We start from the raw sequence: 20,698 nt of genomic DNA on the forward strand, positions 1-20,698 counted from the left end.
AAAGCTGATACATATGCTATGTATTTGCATGATTCTTTCAACCTAACGCAGGCGTTTCCTCAGGCAGCCCCTAATCGGGCTAGGGGTCCGTATTTGCATGCACGCAGTCATCGAGTGTATGAACCCTAGCTAACATCTCACTAAGCATAGGGTTAGTCAAATTCTTCGTGTTACAGCACAAAGACGATGATGACAAGAGATCCTATTCTTGGTGGTACCACCTCTAACTGTGCATGCAACCACCACACAGGAGTAACACAGGCTACAAATCTCCTAATCCCTTATTGGCCTGGACTTATTTGATTGCACTTTATCGTTTGCATTTTGCACAGCACAATAAGCACTGTACAACGTAAGGAGGAAGTCACTTTGGGGCATATTATCAAGCCAGGCGATAAAATTATCGCTGCTTTAGTGGCAGAAAACTGCCGCTAAAACGACGATAATGGGCTTGATAATATGCTCTATGGAATTCCAATAGAAGCCCATATTAGATGTGAAGGACATCTAACATGGGCTTCAATTGGAATTGCTCATCTCGGCTTACAACAATATCATTCACTGGGAGATGCATATTCAACACCATCAATTTTCAGGGTATACCCTCCCCAATCTTACCCCAAAAACATATCTACTGCAGCCCTTGACGTGAGTAAATCTATGCAAGACTTCAGGGCAGGAAACAACCTGAAAAACATGTGTTACTACAAAGAGGATTGTAATTGTGGGTGTTCACTAAATTTTGCGAGTGGTCCCACCATTCCACAGATTTTCTTTTCTGGATGACTTTCTGTGTGCGAGCAATTCCCCTGTATGAGAGATAAAGTCCACAGGTTCTGATTCTGTGAATTAGGAGCAGGATTTTGCCCTCATCATTGCCTGTGTCTAAGGGAGCGTTCTTCACTTACGTGCGCAGATACCTTTGGGTATCAGGTTCTACATTTTAACCATTAGTCATGAAAATTGAATGTAGTTTCTCCATAATAAAAAGCTAAAGGTAGCAAGTATGAAGAACCTAGTAAATGTGCTCAGTGAACTAAAGGAAGGAGCCAAAGTTGACTCTAGCAGAAGAGGAAAGACGAGAATGAGAGGACGTAAAAAAGGTGAGCAAGGAGATAAAGCATGGAATGGACGAGAAGTTGTCAATAGAGATTAGATTGGTTGAGTTGTAGTAAATTGCAGGACATTAAAACATTAATGGAAGCTTTGATCAATGACTGTCACTAGTGCTAACCCAAAGCTTCTAGAGACATGGTGTAAGATCGCATTAAAAATTGTGGCTCCTACCTTCCCGAAAAGATTGAATCTTCCACTGTGAATATAAGTCATCATTCTCTCATTACGAACCTTAAGCAACTTAAGAAGGCTATATACCTCTTGTAATTATACTCTTGGTGATCAGTTTCCCATGGGAGAGATACCTCAGATATGTCTGTGTGTAGACTTGCCCAGTAGGAAGCAGTTAAGGTGCTGGAGCAGAGTTTTCTGTTTGAAAATTCGTTGGTTTTTGAAGCTATGGCTTGTTTATTTGTCATACTAATTTATTAATAACTAATTATTAATTATTTGTCTTGTGCAAGTGTGTTTATACTAATCAATCCGTTTGTTTTAATAAGAGAGAGTTACACGTGGGTACGCATAAATGTGCTGTTTAATAATAACGTGCGTGTTTTCATGTTTAAACGTTGCTATGTGCTGTTTATTTTTGAGCACAAAATGCTTTTCGAATTAATGCTTTTCTATGTTGCAAGAGCTAGATAAATACATACACATAAGGGTATTAGTGGGGTTAACACTGTTTAATCACTATGCTGTGGTAATGTTGTTTTTGTTTCTTTAATTAAGATGGTCTATTGTGGCCTATGGTGGCCTAAACAAAGATGGCCGATTTGTAAGCCTGGCCTCGATTAGAAAATAGAAAACTGTGATGGGAGAGAGCCCTGCTGAAATATGGTCCTGAAGTCAGCTGACCACAGTCTTTGCTTGCCTTGTTGAAAATTTCCGTGAGGACAGCAGCAGTTTGGGCGATCTCCAAGTGAAATGAAACGTCCTTGGCAGCCTTGGGAAACAAAGGAGCTTTAGAGAAAGACTCTGAACTATGGTCTCATTGCCGAGGAAGCGTGGAATCTACAAGATACAATTGTGTTTCCTGGTTCCTGTTCCGTTGTCTTTATTTTGTGATTTTTCCTGAGCGGAGATTTTCAAATGTAGCGATGTTACATTCTTTCCTTCTCGCTCTGCTCAGCGGTCCAGCGGACATTACAACTTTTTTATGTATCTTTCCTTTGTTTCATTTACTATAAGAATTGTTAGCCTAGAGAGGGTTTTTGCCACTTGCCATTTGCCTTTGCCGCGTACCGAATCTGCGTTGGTGAGGATCGATGCTGAAAGGACTTCGTCTTGAGAGACTTTACCGAGAGACTTGTCCTGACCCGTTCTGACATTTAGCTAGAATAGGTAACTATGAGAAAAATGATTTACTCTGATTGATTTCCTTTTAACTAATTTAGATAAAGCAATATAATTTGAACATGGTGTTGGATATTATTTTTGTCAATTATTGAGTCCCATATTTGTTTATTGCCAATATAGGTTGTATAGATTATGTTTATGGACAGTCACAATAACCAGGTCTTATCGACCTCGATATAGATGCAGGGTGTTTAGGAGTTTTCTTTCCACAGGTTTAGTGCTGGTAGGGTATTTGAGCGTATGTTAGTGAAATGGGCCCTAGTGTATGATGAATGTATGTGCGTGTAACTGTGAGATTACTCTATCTGTGGTAGTGGGAATATTATACACATCCTGATCTCTATCAATTTCCTGGTAGCAGAGGATGGCTATTGATGGTTGTCTTGATCTGATAAGATTGCTTGTACATTAGCTTATTGATTTTTGATTATTGATTGATGTTGGTATATGTACTAATACTATATGTTGGAGTCGTAATGTTGAGTTATATGTGGTGCTTCTGGAACTTGGGAGCTGGTAGCAGTTCCGTAGTAGGGCAGAGGGAAGTATATGCTGCTCTCGGGAAAGACGGAATTGTAAGGAATAACGTGTGACAATTGAAGTTGCGCGTCACATTGTCTGGGTTCGGAATCAGTGACATTGTTGTATGTTGCTATTAGAATATATTTCTGGTATATAAGGAGTGTGTATGGTAGTGAAGGTTATCTGTGAAACTCTGGTCTTAAGTCCCAGGGATCCGTAAGGTTTACCGTTAAAGCTTATCGCGGGAGGAGTAATAGGTATTCTCTGAGCTTGTTTGAGGAACTGGGCAGAGGTAAGCTGCTTAGTTGATAAGAGTTATAATTCTGTAGTAGGACAGATTGTTCGCTGTTCTCGGGAAGCAGGATTCTGTGTGTATGTACTATATTTTTCTTGTATGAATGTGCGTGGATGCATATACATTTAATTGATTGTAAGACTCTTTGGATAAGTCCTGGAGAAACAGTTAAGGGATGTATGAAAGTTTGTTGATTCTTGTGAAATAGATTTCCTTTTACTATTCTGTGGTTAGCGAAGCAGACAATGGAGATGTTTTTATGTTGTAACTAATAGATTTTGTAGAATTTTTGATACAAAGTCTACTGAGATTTTGTAAAGGAGGGGTAGACGAGTGACAGAAGACAGGAGACAAGCGACTGCAGCGACTGTTGACGTCAGAAAGACCGCGCTCTGATTGGATAGTGGATCAGAATAGTGTTCGCGCTGGGATTGGTGCGTTGGTGTGAGCCGCGCAAGGATTGGAAGAGCTATTCTAGTGACGTAGACGCCCAGGATTGGTGTGTTAGTGTGAGTCGCGCTGTTATTGGTTGAAAATTCGTATTGTATATTTATAATACGGAAAAGAGTAGAGAGTTTTGGTAAACGCTAAAATGTATTACCAAGAAGAGAAAAAGAAGAAAACATTCTTTGGAAAAATTAAAAAGTGGTTTAACAAGGATAAAGATGTTAAAACGAGAGAGGGTGAGTTATTACCTCCAGCGAAAACACCTGCATCCTTCGTGGCTGCGAAATATGGGTTTCATACCTGTATATGGTTGGAGAATTGGGTTAGGTATACTAAAGAAGATGGTGTTCTAGCATTTCCAGAACATGGTTCATTTAATCTGGCCGTGTTAAGAAATTTACGGGAAAAGATGTTATGTCTAGACCCGAAACCAAGACCTACACAGTTTGAGGCTTTAGTGGAATGGGAAGAGGAAGTTCATGAGCGAGAAAAACAGAGATCTGGAGGTTATTACAGGTACATGTTCGGGAGGAGACATGATCGTGAAACTCATCATGATCGAATGAAAAGGTGGCGAGATGCTAGTATGTCAGAGGGATTATTTCCGATGAGAACAGTTGAAGGAGGAGCAGAAAGGGTTCCTGAATCAGAAATGAGAAGATATGGAGTTAGTGAGTATGAGGATGAGGTCTTGAATGACATGATTTACAAAAGACCACCTCCATATAGACCAGAACCAGATGAAAGTACACCAGTTGTTTCTCCGATAAGAGATACAGTCTGTATCATTGAGAAGGAAAAGGTGACACCTGAATCAAGAGGTAGTAATTCTTTCAGGGAGAGAGAGAATCGAGGTAGTGACGAAGATGCCAGACAATTAGCCAGAACCACAACAGAACTGACTGAGAAGATTAGAGAGTTAACGAAGAATCTAGAAGCTGTTACGGTGCCTGTAACTATAGGTCCGGTTATGCCTGTGTTTGACAAGCAGAGGACAGGTGAAAATGGATTGGTGATTCCATATGTTGGGAATAATTTGACAAATTCAGTTGGTCCTTCAGGAGATTCAGGAAAAAGAGCAGAAAGAAGTGACCTGAGACAATCCAGACATGACATATGTAGTGAAATACTGGATGCTAGTGAAGCTAGTTGTTCAGGGATGCCAATTTTAGAACCGCAGAAGAGAGTGGTTCCAGTGAGAAAAACTGCTGAAATAACAGTTGAAGATTTAAATGATTGGATGAAAGTTCTTCAGAAAAAAGATAAAGATTCACAAGCAATTGATGTGGCTAGGTTACGTGTAGAATTAGAAGAGCTTGTTACAGGAACAGTTCCAACAGAAATTCTGAAGAATCATCATGATGGTGAGTTAATGTTTATGTGTAAGAACATTACCTGGAGAGCAAGAAATACACATGACAGGCTAAGAGCAATAGCGAATGAGCAGGGAGTTGACATTGATAAAGTGAAAGCTTTACAAAAAACTTACAGGATGGACTTTACAGAGAAAGATATTGAGAATTTGAATGCTACTGGTAGAACAGGACAGATTAAGGAAATGGTAGCATTATTGCGAAGATGGGGTGATGTAGAAAAGTGGAAAGATAGGTGGTATAAGAAAAGAGAGGAATCTGAAGATAGAACGACTTATTCAGCATTTCCAGTGAGAGAAAAGGAGAAACCAGTGGATAATTATCCTATGAGAGAAATACCTGGAGGAGGATATGTACATGTTCCATGGACCAGACAGGATATTTTATCATTTACGAATGATTTCCCTCGATTGAGAGAAAAGCCCGTCGAGTGGTATAGGCAGGTAGATAGGTTTGTGAAATTGTCAAAAGTGCTGTGGGTTGACCTGAATAGTCTGTTTGATATAATTGTCCCAGCAGACTTGTGGACTGAGTGTAAAATAGTTGTGAGTTGGCCTACTGAGGAATATCCAAGAGATCCAAGAACAGGGGCACCAGATCCAGAGGTAATGAGAAAATATGATCAGGTGATGGTATACCTGAAGAGTAAAGTACCTGCAAAAGAGACAGACTGGGTAAAGATAGATCGAACACAACAGGAAGCAAAATAATCAGTTCATGCTTTTTACGAGAGGCTGATACTGGCATTTAAACAATTCAGTGGAGATGAACACCTGGGTGATAAAGATTTGAGTCATTTTGTATACAGATTTGTATATGGCCTTAGACCTGAAATTGGTGAGAGAATTCGTGAGCACACAGTGGATTGGCAGAGTAAGAAAATAGATGAGATTCTGAGACATGCAAAATACTTCAGTGATGAAATTAAAGCAAAACAAAGAAAGCTGAAAGAGAAAGCAATGTGGGCACAAGTGAAAGTTGCGGAAAGACAGGAAGCACAGTTGGTGGAACAGGCGAATAATCCAGGAAACAATGCAGGGAATAGACCTAGATATGCGGGGAAAGGAAAGGGGAATCTTGAGGAAGCAAAGAAAAAGTTTCCTTGTCACAACTGTGGCCAATTGGGGCACTGGAGATCGGAGTGTCCTAATCCACCATTAGCGAGTAATGAGAATAAACCCTTAAATCAACAGGTGCAGAACGAAGGAAATAATCAACAGCAGCAACAACAGAAAGCTGTGAGACAGCAGAGCCAAGAGCCAAAACCGCCCTTGCCGCAGAATAGAGGGTCACAAAAGTATAATCAGGATTCAGGATTCTACAATGATGAACAGGTAAACAAACCAAGACGTTCTAACCAGGTACAACAGTACTTGTTAAAGAATGAAGGGAGTGAGTCTGAGGGTGATTATTGACGGTGCCGAAGAGAGGAGGAAGAGTGCATACTTGGTGCAACTCTAGAAATAGACCAGGCAGGACCATTTGTGGATGGGAAAATAAATGAAGAGAGTGTTACTTTTTTGGTAGACACAGGTGCGACAAGATCAACTGTCAGGTCAACAGATGTTAGAAATCTTCCTCTCTCGGATGAAGCAATCCAAGTAGTTGGTGTAGCCAATACACAAATCAGAACACGTCTTACTGAACCAGTAAGAGTACAGATAGGGAAATTTTCAGATATGCACAGATTCATTGTCTGTGACACAAGTCCAGTGAACCTGTTAGGTAGGGACCTATTGTGCAAGATGAATTGTACAATTTTCTGTACACCGGATGGAATAGCTTTTGAGACACCAGATGAGGATGTTTTGTACCGAGTGACTCTAGAGAATAGAGAAAGTGAGTTAATTGGTGCATTTGCTGTGTTTAATCCGGAGGATTTGCCTCGAGAGCTGAGAGACACAGTGAAAAGGACAGTTTGGGATTTTACTGGAGAGGATGTGGGATTGATGAATAATGTGGATCCAGTGAAAATTGCAGTGAAAGAGGGAATTACATATCCTAACATTCCTCAGTACAAAATGACACCAGAAATAATTGAAGGGATAACTCCTATAATTGAGAAAATGATTCAGCAGGGATTTCTGAGAGAACTACTGAGTAGCCCGTGTAATTCACCGATAATGGGGCTAAAGAAGCCTAATGGCAAATTTAGAATTGTGCAGGATCTGAGAAAAATTAATCAAATTGTGGTGGCATGTTGTCCTATCGTGCCAAATCCATCAGTGATCCTGTATCAAATTCCACATGATGCTGAGTGGTATACAGTGATTGATTTGTGTCATGCGTTCTTTTCAATTCCATTGCATCATGATAGCCAGCCGATTTTTGCATTTAGGTTTGGCCAGCGTATTTTAGCATGGTGTCGTATCCCACAGGGGTATACAGAGAGTCCTTCGATATTCAATCAGTTATTGAAGAAATCATTGGAGAGCTTGATCATGCCCGAGAACTCAGTACTAGTACAGTATATTGATGACCTACTTGTGGCATCAAAGACACGTGAAGCTTGTGAAGTAGATACCATAGCTTTACTGAATCATCTGGCAGATGGAGGGTTAAAGGTATCTCCAGCCAAATTGCAATTTTGCAAAAAAGAGGTGCATTATCTTGGACATAATATTGAAAAAGGTCTGAGAAAAGTGACTGATGACAGAATTCAAATCATCAGGGGAATGAAAGCCCCGAAAACCCAGAGGGAAGTGAGAATGTTCCTGGGTATGGTGGGTTATTGTCGTCAGTGGATAATTAATTATTCGCTGATAGCAAAGCCACTGATTAAATTGACAAAAAGTGAAATGACAGACCCATTGGAACTAGATGCAGAACAAATGGCAGCATTTGAAGAGCTCAAAAGTAAAATGTGTGAAGCTCCAGCTTTGGGTATGCCTGACTACGAAAAGGAGTTTGAGTTGTACTGCAGTGAGAGAAATGGATGTGCACTTTCAGTGTTAATCCAGAAGCATGGACAGTTGAGAAGGCCTATTGCGTACTTCTCATCGACACTTGACCCTGTAGCTGTGGGTTTACCAGAGTGTCTGAAATCTGTGGCTGCAACATGCAGAAGCCTGGAACAAAGTGAGGGAATCATAATGGGATATCCTGTAAGGGTATTCGTACCTCACAATGTGGCAATTCTTTTGACAAGAAGCAGAACTCAGTACATGTCACATAGTCGATTGACTAAGTATGAAAAAGTGATTCTGGGAGCATCAAATGTGACTCTTGAGAGATGTGTGAATGTGAATCCAGCGACACTCTTGCCGGATATTGAAAATGTGGGTGTGAAAATGGAAGATGATCATGATTGTTTGGATGTGCTTGAGTACTGTACAAAACCGAGACCAGACATAAGGGATCTTCCCTTACATGAGAGTGATCATGTGTTGTTTGTGGATGGATCATGCCTGAGAAATGATAATGGTGTGCTATGTGCAGCATATGCGGTGTGCAAAGTTTCTGAGGTCATGGAGGCATCACCATTGAAAGGAGTGAAATCTGCGCAAGTTGCTGAATTGGTGGCATTGACAAAAGCTTGCGAAATTGGGAAAGATTTGAGGACGACTGTGATGACTGATAGTCAGTATGGATTTGGAGTTGTGCATGATTTTGGCCAACCTTGGCTACAGAGAGGTTTCTTGACATCGAGTGGAACTCCGATAAAGAATGCTGAAATGATTGGTAAATTACTTGAGGCGATACAGCTGCCTAAGGAGTTAGCAGTTGTAAAGTGTGCTGCCCATGGACAAGGAGAGGATTTTATAACGGTCGGAAACCGTTATGCGAATGATGTTGCACAATACTGTGCTAAGACAAATCAGTCTATTAATCGGGACCGAGAGGGTGAAATGACTTTTCTCTCTGTGATGTTTACTAATGTCTTATAGACATGGGATGAAGTGAAACAGTTGCAAGATGAGGCAGGAGAGGAAGAGAAAAAAGATTGGATTAAAGCAGGATGTGCTCCGAGAGAAACAGACCATGTTTGGGTCTACAGAGATGGCAGACCGGTAATGCCGAATTCCATTTTGTCGTCAATGGCAAGAATGTATCATGGATACAGGGGGAGGAGCCAAGATGGCGACCGGGACGGCAGCGTAGGCTCCCGGCTCCGTGAACCTCCGCACCCCGCACAGATATCCTGCATGAGATCCTTAGCCTGCGCTATCTGCCCGTGTTGGTGAACAAGAGCGACAACCGATCGTGTGACCCCGAAGTTTCTGGCAGCGGTACCGCCGGAGAAATGTCCGTCTGAAGTTTGCGGCCTGTGCAACCCTGGAACCGGGACCTCGAGTGGACACCATGGCCGGGCGGCAGTTCAACAACAGCGGCCGTTGGTGACTGGGTGGAGTCGGACTACCGGAGCGGTGCGAATATCGGCCTACGTTTCGCCGTGGTCGTTCCTACCACTGAGAGTGGCGGAACGAGTGCGTGCCCGAGGTGGCAACTCCAAGACTCTCCGGTGATTGCCTCAGCCTTCGCCGGTGAGCTGCCCGGACGCCGCCCGTAACTCGCCCCGATTCTTGCGGGCTGCTCCCGGATTTTCGCGGGCGCTGGTCCGTGGTGGGGATGACTGTGGCCCGTGACCACACACCGGACACATTATTTGCCTGCCCCCGGAACCCTGTTTCCAGTGACATGGAACCCGAGGCGTTTGTGCCTGAGTCCCGGTCCCGATCTGGGTTGGACCTACCCAGCGGCCATTTTGGTAGGACAGAGTCCACCATCCTGTACACTGGGTTGCAGCAGGATTAGGAGGGTGCGACTCTGAGGAGCGTAGCGGAGCGAGCGCCGGGAGCTGTACTGGGGTACGGTGACCTTCTCGAAGCTCTCGGTGCCCTTCATTCCACCTTGGTTCACGGCGCCTGGGTGTTGGGGAGTAAGCTCGATGGAGTGACATCAGCGTCGGAACAGTTGCGGCCTGCCTGTCCCCAGGTACGCTGGGACTTCTTACACTGCACACGGGAGGACAGTGTCGTGGCCGCCCCTGTGAATAGTGCACACCTGGACACTCCGGACAGTATACTAACGTGCGATCAGCTGGCTGTGGATCTGGTCTGTTCCGGAGGTTTTGGACCTGAGTGGGGGGTGGTGGCCTTGTCCCGTGCGCGGCCTCCGGCGACTCAGGCAATATCCAAGCAACGGTCGCCTGCTCTGGCTGATTCCGCCTTCCTGGACCTGGTGTGCAGTGTAAATCCTGGGGCAGCACTGGAAAAGCCGACCCTCCATAGAGCTGACTGTGTCGATTTTCAGAGCCTTCTACCCTACCTGTGTGTGTCGCTTCCTGATCTTTATTGGCCGCTTCTCTTTCTTGTAACATTGGACATGGCACTGGGTCGATGGGTATGCATGGGTAGGTTTGCAAAGAGTGGCCAAGGATAAGGCTGATCCTTCAGAGGTGGTCATCTAATAGGCGGGCGGGCTCGGGAGTTGCGTGCTCTCACGGCATAACGGTTAGTGTACTAAGTGCGTAATGCTCCTTACTTTTCTTTGACAGGGTCGATTTTGTGTTGTTTATTGTATGCTTTGCGGGGAAATATATGGTGCGGGAGGGAGAAGCCGGGGGCATGTTTTGCAGGCCCTCCTCCAGTTTATTAATACTCTCTCTACCCCCCGTCTGGTGGGGGCTCTTTTCCTACTCCTTTTTCTCTGTTTCTTCTATATTTCGGGTCTGGTTCCGGGGCGACAGGCACACTGCTGGGGGGGGGGGGCCATACTCATCTGCAGAGGTGCAGGGTGGGGGGTTGGGGGAGGGGATTCTTTAGTCTTTAAACCTTTTTTTCCATGGCCTCCTTTTCTTCTCTTATTCTTCTTTGTCTTTTTCTGGGATCAGCCTGGTAGAACTCCTTTGTTGTTAATCACTGCTGTTTCCTGAGTGCCATAATTTCCGTGGTGTTTCCTGGGTCTTAGGGCAGGGGGTTGCAGGCGCAAATGGCCGTGATATTTCCCCACATCCTGAACTTCCTGTTTCAGCGCCATTGCTTAGATAGACTGCTGTTTATTGTTTACGTTCATCATTCTGCCTGCCATTTTTCGCTGCTGGGAAACTGTTTGGCACCTGATCCTTCCATCCTCCTCTATTATAAAATGTAAACCTTTATTATCCTGGTCTCCTACTTGGGCTGTTCAGAGACTGAGAGTATGCTAGCATCGAGATTCTGCTCCCCGAGGTGCTGACTGTGATAAAATTGCTTTCTGTTATTCTGACTGTTTAGCGGCCGGCCCCGGGGGTTGTAGGCCCATACGTGTAATTGATTGAAATATCAATAAAGGTTTTTCAAAAAAAAAAAAAAAAATGTATCATGGCCAAGGACATTTGGGGAGGGATGCGATGGTTAGGTCATTTAAGCAAACCTGGTACAATGCAAAGTTCAGGACAATTGCAGAAAGCATCTGTCAAAGGTGTTTGGTTTGTCAGCAATTTAACACTGGGAAAAAGACAGTGGTGAGTCTGGGAACAATAGGCAGAGAAGGAGGTCCTTTTACAAGAATGCAAGTTGATTTCATTGAAATGCCCCAAGTAAACAGACTGAGGTATGTTCTAGTGGTAGTCTGTTTGTTTTCAAGGTGGGTGGAAGCTTACCCGACTAGAAGAAATAATGGAATAACGGTGGCAAAGTTACTGTTAAGAGAGTTGATTCCTAGGTACGGGTTTCCAGTGACGATTGAGTCTGATAGAGGTGGACACTTTCAAAATGAACTCATGGGTTTGATTTGTGAAGCATTGAAAATACAGCAGAAGCTACATTGTGCATACCGACCAGAGGCTTCTGGTGTGGTTGAGCAGATTAATGGCACAATCAAGAATAGGATTGGAAAAATGTGCTTAGCCACTGGCATGAAATGGCCAGATGTTTTACCTCTAGTGCTGATGACTATTAGATCTACTCCAGATAGAACTACTGGCTTGAGTCCGCACGAAATAATCATGGGACGTGCAATGCGCCATGCATTTGTACCTGTCAATAAGTTGGTGACAATAACTGATGACATGATTTTGGATTACTGTAGAGGCCTGGCTGACGCAGTTCATTCTGTGTTTCACCAGGTTGGAGAAGAAGCTACCACACTTGAGAAGAAGCAAGCCCATGATTTGAGTCCAGGAGACTGGGTGAGGATTAAGGTACACAGAAGAAGAAATTGCTTGGTTCCAAGGTGGGGAAGGCCGAGACAAGTCATTCTGACTACGACAACTGCAGTAAAGTGTGCTGGAGTGAAACACTGGGTACATGCAAGTCATACTCTGAGAGTTCCAAACCCAAAAGAAGGGACTGGTAAAGAGTATTTTGAAGAGTCAGATTCCAGTGATGATGAAGATACAGAATCAGTGAGGAAAGAAGCAGAAAAAGCTTCAAGTGAACCACTGCGAGTATCAGAGAAGAGATCAGATTCTGCAAGAGAGCCTGAAGTTTCAAAAAGCAGCAGTGAAGGAAAAAGAAAAGAAAAGAGAAATTTCACAGAGATTACTCCTGAATCAGAAGAGGAGGAGATTGAAGAACCACTTGAGATTATACTTGAAGAAGCAGGGTCAGAAGAAGATAGAAAGGGACAGATTACGGAAGACCCCCGAGGAGGTGTAGGGAACATTCTTGATGAGCTAGGTGAAGGGACAAGTAGACAGCAAGAAGATTGCGTGTCGGAGACCCGAGGAGGGACAGAAGTAGGGAAGTCTCAAACAGTGGTGAAAGAATCTGTGGAGGAAAAGAAAGCTGCTAGAAAACGAAAACAGAAGGCACTTGAAGCAGAATTGGATGAGAGTGAGAATGAACAAACAGAGGATCGAGTTTTGAGAAAGAGAACTTGGATTGGAGAGAGAAGTAATAAAGAGATAAAGCCTAAAAAGGTTGTTAAGGGAGATCGTTGGCCTAACAACAGAGTTAAGAGGCTGAGATACAGAATAATAAGAGCAAATACATCAAAAGCAGAACAAGTGAATGAAATATCGAGTCAAAATTTAAAGGCAAAAGGAGAAGAATCAAAAGAATCAAAAGAACCAGAGGAGATCAAACGGATAAGGAAACCTAACCAGAAGTATAGGTCGCCGGAATGGATGTATGTGACACTGCCTGAAAGTGAAGAGGTGGAGAGTCAAGGAAATCCAGAGGAGACCGTACGAGAAGTGGTTGAGGAAGATACGGGTGAAATCCTGAAAGTACTCTTGACTGACATTGGAGAAGAGTCAAATACTGAGGATTTTGATGTTGGAGATCTAATACAATTTGATGTTGAAGAGAAGAATGACAAGTATCCAAACTGAATAAAAGAAAGATTCACTTGGATTAAGTGAACAAAAGAGTCATTTTGAAGAAACTGAAGAGATTTCAGTAGTGGAGTAGTAGAGGCTAAGTCAAGAGATAAGGTCAAAGTAGTAAATGGCTAACGTAGAGGATAATCAAAATAGATGTGCCTTCCTAAAAAGGTGGTGTAGGATGTGCTGCTGCTGTACTGGATTATTAATGCTTCTATGGGGTGTTTTAATTTTATTAGTGACTTTTAAAATTGAATTTGAGATGCATACAGAGAATGTGACAAATGTAGAGAAGAATCCGATTAGAATTAGTAACACTTACATACACAAAGATAGGTCAATTAATAATTTTTCTAGTAATGTTTTTTCAAAGTTGTTATATGAATATGTGAAAACAATGGAAGTCAGGGATTGCTATGTCTGTATGCAGTTACCTGCATCCGTTTCAGAAGGTGTTACTTATCACCATTTGCCAGCTACATATGGTATTTCTTGTAGTGTTTTAAGTAGTGTTTTTTATTTGTTAGGGAAAATAGATTATAAGATGTCTAACAGAGATAGTATTTTTGGGCACTTGCCAATGAACAAAGAGCTGAATCCAGCTAAAGAAGCTAACACTTTTGGTGAGATTTTTATTGAAGAAAAAGGATTAACATTAGATTACATTTTTAAGAATATTTTAACTTGCAGTCTGAAAGAAGAGGAGAAAGCTTTCCTAAATATGGTAGAGGAAAGGAGATTAAACATGCATGAGAAAGCAGGGAAATACAAAGTGAGTGAGACAATTTGGGACATTGAGATGGGAAAAGAGTTGAAAAATGGGGCTAGTCCAACTTTAGCTCTAGATGCACCACAGAAGGGTAAGTTGTGCATTACCAGAAGGAAATCCCAATATGATACATACTTTGTTGGGACTAGTGAGTGTCATGATACATACTTCATTGCAACAGGATGGGGTTTCAGAGGTGGAGAAGATACAGTTTTTCCAGGAGTGTATTATGTTTGTGGGAACAAGGCTTATTACAAGTTGCCTGATCATTGGTATGGCACGTGTTATGTAGGCCTGGTCTTTCCAAAGATCTTTCATATAGATAAGATAAGAGATGTAGAACATATTAATTTACTAATGCGTTTCAAGAGAGAAACTTGGTCTGAAATAGTGGGTGATATTTTTGGGGTTTTGATTCCAGCAGTGGGAATTTCTTTGAATGCTTATGGGATTTGGAAACTGTCGACAGTGGTTGATCGTTTATCGACAAATACCGCTGGAGGGTTTCTTTTGGTGAATACGGAATTAAGTGCCGTACGTGCCATGTCTATGCAAAATCGACTTGCCCTTGATATTCTATTGGCCAAGGAGGGTGGAGTTTGTGGAATGCTGAAAGTTCAACATTGTTGCACTTACATTCCAGACGAAAGCAAAGACCTGAAGGTCTTTATCAAAAATATTACTGATTTGCATGAAGAATTAGTACCACTTGAAGTTGAGAGTTTATGGACTAAAATAGCTAATAAGATGATAGCTGTTAAGGATTTTATTGCAAAAATAGGTAGTACTATTATAGGTAGAATATTGTTTCCTTTATCTTGTATAATTGTTGCTATATTGATACTGAGATTAGTGTGTGTGTGTTGTAAAAACAGGAGAGGGAAAAAGAAATTAAATAAGGAGAAGAAGAACAAAAGGTTGAAAAGAGAACCACAAGAAATTGAATTAGAAGAATTGAGGGAGAGTGTTTACTTAGAGACAAAGAAGGATGACGAAAGAGTGACTGGTGTGTAATGTTGTGTAAGGGGAAAAAAGACATTTCCGATTTCTCCTAAAATGGGACTAAATTTTCATTAATTTTTTTTTTGGGTTTATTTGGTGATAAAATCACCAAAGGGGGGATTGCTGGAGCAGAGTTTTCTGTTTGAAAATTCGTTGGTTTTTGAAGCTCTGGCATGTTTATTTGTCATACTAATTTATTAATAACTAATTATTAATTATTTGTCTTGTGCAAGTGTGTTTATACTAATCAATCCTTTTTTTTAAATAAGAGAGAGTTACACGTGGGTACACATAAATGTGCTGTTTAATAATAACGTGCGTGTTTTCATGTTTAAACGTTGCTATGTGCTGTTTATTTTTGAGCACAAAATGCTTTTCGAATTAATGCTTTTCTATGTTGCAAGAGCTAGATAAATACATACACATAAGGGTATTAGTGGGGTTAACACTGTTTAATCACTATGCTGTGGTAATGTTGTTTTTGTTTCTTTAATTAAGATGGTCTATTGTGGCCTATGGTGGCCTAAACAAAGATGGCCGATTTGTAAGCCTGGCCTCGATTAGAAAATAGAAAACTGTGATGGGAGAGAGCCCTGCTGAAATATGGTCCTGAAGTCAGCTGACCACAGTCTTTGCTTGCCTTGTTGAAAATTTCCGTGAGGACAGCAGCAGTTTGGGCGATCTCCAAGTGAAATGAAACGTCCTTGGCAGCCTTGGGAAACAAAGGAGCTTTAGAGAAAGACTCTGAACTATGGTCTCATTGCCGAGGAAGCGTGGAATCTACAAGATACAATTGTGTTTCTTGGTTCCTGTTCCGTTGTCTTTATTTTGTGATTTTTCCTGAGCGGAGATTTTCAAATGTAGCGATGTTACATTCTTTCCTTCTCGCTCTGCTCAGCGGTCCAGCGGACATTACAACTTTTTTATGTATCTTTCCTTTGTTTCATTTACTATAAGAATTGTTAGCCTAGAGAGGGTTTTTGCCACTTGCCATTTGCCACGTACCGAATCTGCGTTGGTGAGGATCGATGCTGAAAGGACTTCGTCTTGAGAGACTTTACCGAGAGACTTGTCCTGACCCGTTCTGACATTTAGCTAGAATAGGTAACTATGAGAAAAATAATTTACTCTGTTTGATTTCCTTTTGACTAATTTAGATAAAGCAATATAATTTGAACATGGTGTTGGATATTATTTTTGTCAATTATTGAGTCCCATATTTGTTTATTGCCAATATAGGTTGTATAGATTATGTTTATGGACAGTCACAATAACCAGGTCTTATCGACCTCGATATAGATGCAGGGTGTTTAGGAGTTTTCTTTCCACAGGTTTAGTGCTGGTAGGGTATTTGAGCGTATGTTAGTGAAATGGGCCCTAGCGTATGATGAATGTATGTGCGTGTAACTGTGAGATTACTCTATCTGTGGTAGTGGGAATATTATACACATCCTGATCTCTATCAAAGGGACATAGTTACAAGGGAATTGTGGCACAGAAAAATCCCTTTCATCGACGTTCCCGTGGCGCAATGCCCTGCTCCATCTTTACAAAGTGGCGTTGAGCCACTTTTTGCGACTTAACGCCTCTTTGTAAATATGGCTTTCTTTCACTCAGTTTTCTGCTTGAAAGGGACGTGCAATGGGTGTTACTGTGAGTGTTCCACCGCAAGACCCATCATTTTTTTACGCTGCCCCAGATTTACAAGGATGTGTAAATCTGAGGCAGCGCCAACAACGAATGCCATGCAATAGCATGCGTTAGAATGGCGCAACGAGGGGAACAACTTTTATTTCTCCTTGGTTTTGCTTTTTCTATGTGTGCTGTATTCTGCAGCACACAAAGAAATAGTAAAACGCCATTATTGATTGTTTGATTGTTTATGTGCAGGAAGGTGTCCCTTCCTGCTCATAAACAATAATTAAATAATGGCGATTTGCTACTTATATGTAGCACACATAGAAGTAACAAATCACCATTATTGATTGATTGAAGTGCAGGAAGGGGCACCTTCCTGGAGTTACTTGCAAAGCAGGTAGGTACCCTTGCGCAATGACACAAGGGTGTCTGTGTTGGCGTTATGCAGATATTTTTAGTGCCAGCACTAGGAAAAAAGAGGGGTGCGCCGTATCATTGTAAATACGGCTCATCCCTGCGTTTTGGAAATGGCGGAGCGTGGTGTTGCAAATTTTGCTGCAGCTCTGCCATTTTTTTGAAAGTGTTGTAATGGCTTCTCAGCCGTGGTTTATCACTTGACTTTATTGCAACCTTCGTTTATCTGAATGTTAATACACATTATAGTATCCTGCATGAAAGAAGACTTAAAACAATCTTTCTTAACTGTGGAGTACAACTCAAGGCAAAGTTTGGCTATACCTGTATTTGGCTAGATCACAAGGCCATTGTGTTATAATGTGTAAGAGCATATAAGCTCCCTATCAAAACAATGCAGTTATTTTTTAATTACAAGCGAGTTCTGATGTCATAACTGACTAGTAAGATGAAAAATATGTTACTATCTGCCTGCATGTAATACATTATACAGGCAACTAGTGTCATCACTGAGGCTACACAGTGCAAGAGGTCTTACAGCAACAGCTGCCTGTGCTCACTGGTCAAGTGTCACACCATGATCGTGGGAAGGTGACATGTGAGCTGTACTGCTTGAGGGCTGTCACTCCCTATTCTCAGTCGCAGCTCTAGCATTACAAGTTTGTAATGCATGCCAAGCAGGGACAGAGCAGTGAGAGACAAGCCTCAGGCAATGCAGCTCACATTTCTTCATTCTCTTCACATCCAGGTGGTACAGATGGCCAACAAGTGCAAGCAGCAGTTGCACTAATGTCTCTTACTCATAAAGTGTCATTTGCACAACCTCTTTAAATGGGATGACTTACCTTAAGTGGAAATGCTCCCTCTTCTCATCTTGGTCCTGTCTGGATGTGACAGGTTACACACTGGTGTTCTTAACCATCACATTAGTGCAGGATAACCTTGGGGCAGACTCTGCAGGCACAAGCAGACTTCTCAGGGAGCCCAGGTCTGCTGTGAGGGGTTCATACAGTCCAGGTTTTTGTTGCTTGTTCTTTGCATCCTGGGACTTACTGTTTAACCATTATTGAATCAGGAATAGAAGTGCCGTAGTGCAAAGTAAAATTACAGGTTAGGTCAACTACTGTAACATGAGTGCTTGACATCAGTAACATGAATATAGTGTTGGCAAATTTTCAAGAGCACATGGTTCAGGTTCTTTATTTCAAACCTTAACTCTATCCCCCTAAATCCACACATTCGAAGGAATAAAGAACTCCCAGACGCACATCAAATGCACATTGCATGTCACCTCTGTGTTCTGTGCTCTTACAAAGCACTTGGCCTGAGGCCTTGTGCATCTCTACGGTTACCTTGGTGACCACAGAGTGTATCTCCGTGGTCACCTTGGTGACTCCAAATATTTTTATAATGTACACTTGGGGGTACCTTATCCCGTATATAAAATTAAATATATTGTAGGAACCGTGAAGTTTAGCCACTTTATGGATATGTTCTTCTGGTTAAGCATGTGAAGGATTTGAACAAGATGTCTATCATATGTTAATTTCATTCTTTGCATCTTCCTCATACACCTGTTCTTCTCCCACTGAGTGTGTGCCAATACTTGGCTTTTAATAGATATTTGAATGAATTTTAGATGCCTTTATCTTCAACCACAATCTTTTTTATTTTAATATTACATGTCAAATGTTAATGCTATCACATGATGATTAAGATAACAAATACCTTTATTTTAGAAAGTTTCATTTTACGAACGGAAATGAAATCAGTGCTAGCAAATAATCAGGTTTTTCTGTCCCTGTTGTTTTAATCGCAAACATTTTCTAAAGGAAAGAACCTAATAAAAGAAAGAAAGGTGCACGCATTCAACTGTGTTTTCTATTGCCTTCATGAATTGTGTAAAGTCATTAAAAAAAACATTTCACTTTATTGGATTGAATAGTCAACCAGCTCATTCGGTAATGGGTTAACTATTCAAATATGCGTTTCACTAAACACTTTGGTTTAACTCCATCATTAAAAAAACAAAAAATCTGACACGAAAATAATAATTAATCCATATTCGTAATGCGCAAAGCTTAAGGTTACAAGGCATTGGGGGCAATTAAGTGAGTTATTGCCCAGAGTAACAATATGCTGAGCTGGGGATCGAACCATGAGCGCTGCCCTTCGCAGTCAGCCGCTCTGGCCACTGCGCCACACCTCTCCCACAAAATATATCCTTAACATATCATGTAGGACAGTGGAAGATTCATCATGCTTAGAGAAAATCATCATGCTTAGAGCAAGATAGAATGTTATTTGAGAGAGCAGTTGAGTAGAGATAGCTAGTTAGGATTTTTCCTAGATTGTTTGGATATTGGTCTCAGGTTGTTGAAATCATTGTGATTGAAGTTAGACTTTTTAAGTATGGGAGTGAGATGTTTGATTTTTAGAGAGGAGGGAAATACCTTCATGTAGTGAGGAGTTGATGATATTGATGAAAAGGTCGGCAATGTCCTTGAGGTAGATTTTAAATACACATCTTAATATTTAGCATTAAAATATAATAACATATATAATATTTAATTATTTATTTAATATACACACTGTTTCTCGCTAACTACACCTCCTCAGTTGCAATCTCCTCTCTTCCTTCCTCTTCACCCCAGCTGTCCCCTCCATCGCCCCTACCCTCTACTGGTCTTTGCTCCCCTGCAAGTCTCCTTCTCTCTAATCTTCTTTTACCTCTCTCTTCACCCCTCCTCCCCAGCTCCTCAAGCTGTTCAACCAGATGTAAATTGGTCTGCTTGTACAGTTCTTGCTTTGCAGTTACTTGTAAGCCCCAATGTTGTTTAATTGTAAAGCATATTTACACCATGAGGAAACATGCGCTATAAAATTATGTGAAATAAAATAAATAATAAATAATGGTCTGGCTGGGATTGGGTCATCCAGGGGCTTTGAGGGCTTTATTGATGATATGATGTATAGGATGAAGTCTATGTTAATTTGAGTAAATGTTGAACAGTGTGACACATAACCACTAAGAATAGAGGGTAAGTGTACTTTCAGCAAGGTCCTTTTCATTTGTTTGTACAGTTTTAGTATCTTTGCATTGAAGAAGGTAGAGCTGACATTTATAATCTTGATAGTAGATAAGATTTTCATTTCTGGCCTGGCAGTTTGAGTTTGAACTGTTCCCATTGCAGCAAGATCAAAACTGATTTGCAGATGGCTGGGTCAAACTAAGGTGGCATGGTGTGCAAAATAACAATGGTTTAGGGATGCGACCCCAGGTGATCAACAGTGGCTGAGATTAATTCAAGTATTCCATCAATTCCTTTTTTTTTATACCAGTGTGGTCTCTGAATGTCCATTTCTGATTTCCTCAGTACAAAATCATCACATAGACCGATTCTGCCCTACCTGCCCAGGCTTTACTATCACATGCCAGGCACGCCTGGTATAATGCCATTGATACCTACATTATGTCAAGGATGCCCACCACTATGTCAGGGCCACAGTTGTGCCGT

Source organism: Triturus cristatus, chromosome 6 (assembly GCF_964204655.1).
Source record: "Triturus cristatus chromosome 6, aTriCri1.1, whole genome shotgun sequence".
In the NCBI taxonomy this organism is placed as follows: Eukaryota; Metazoa; Chordata; class Amphibia; order Caudata; family Salamandridae; genus Triturus; species Triturus cristatus.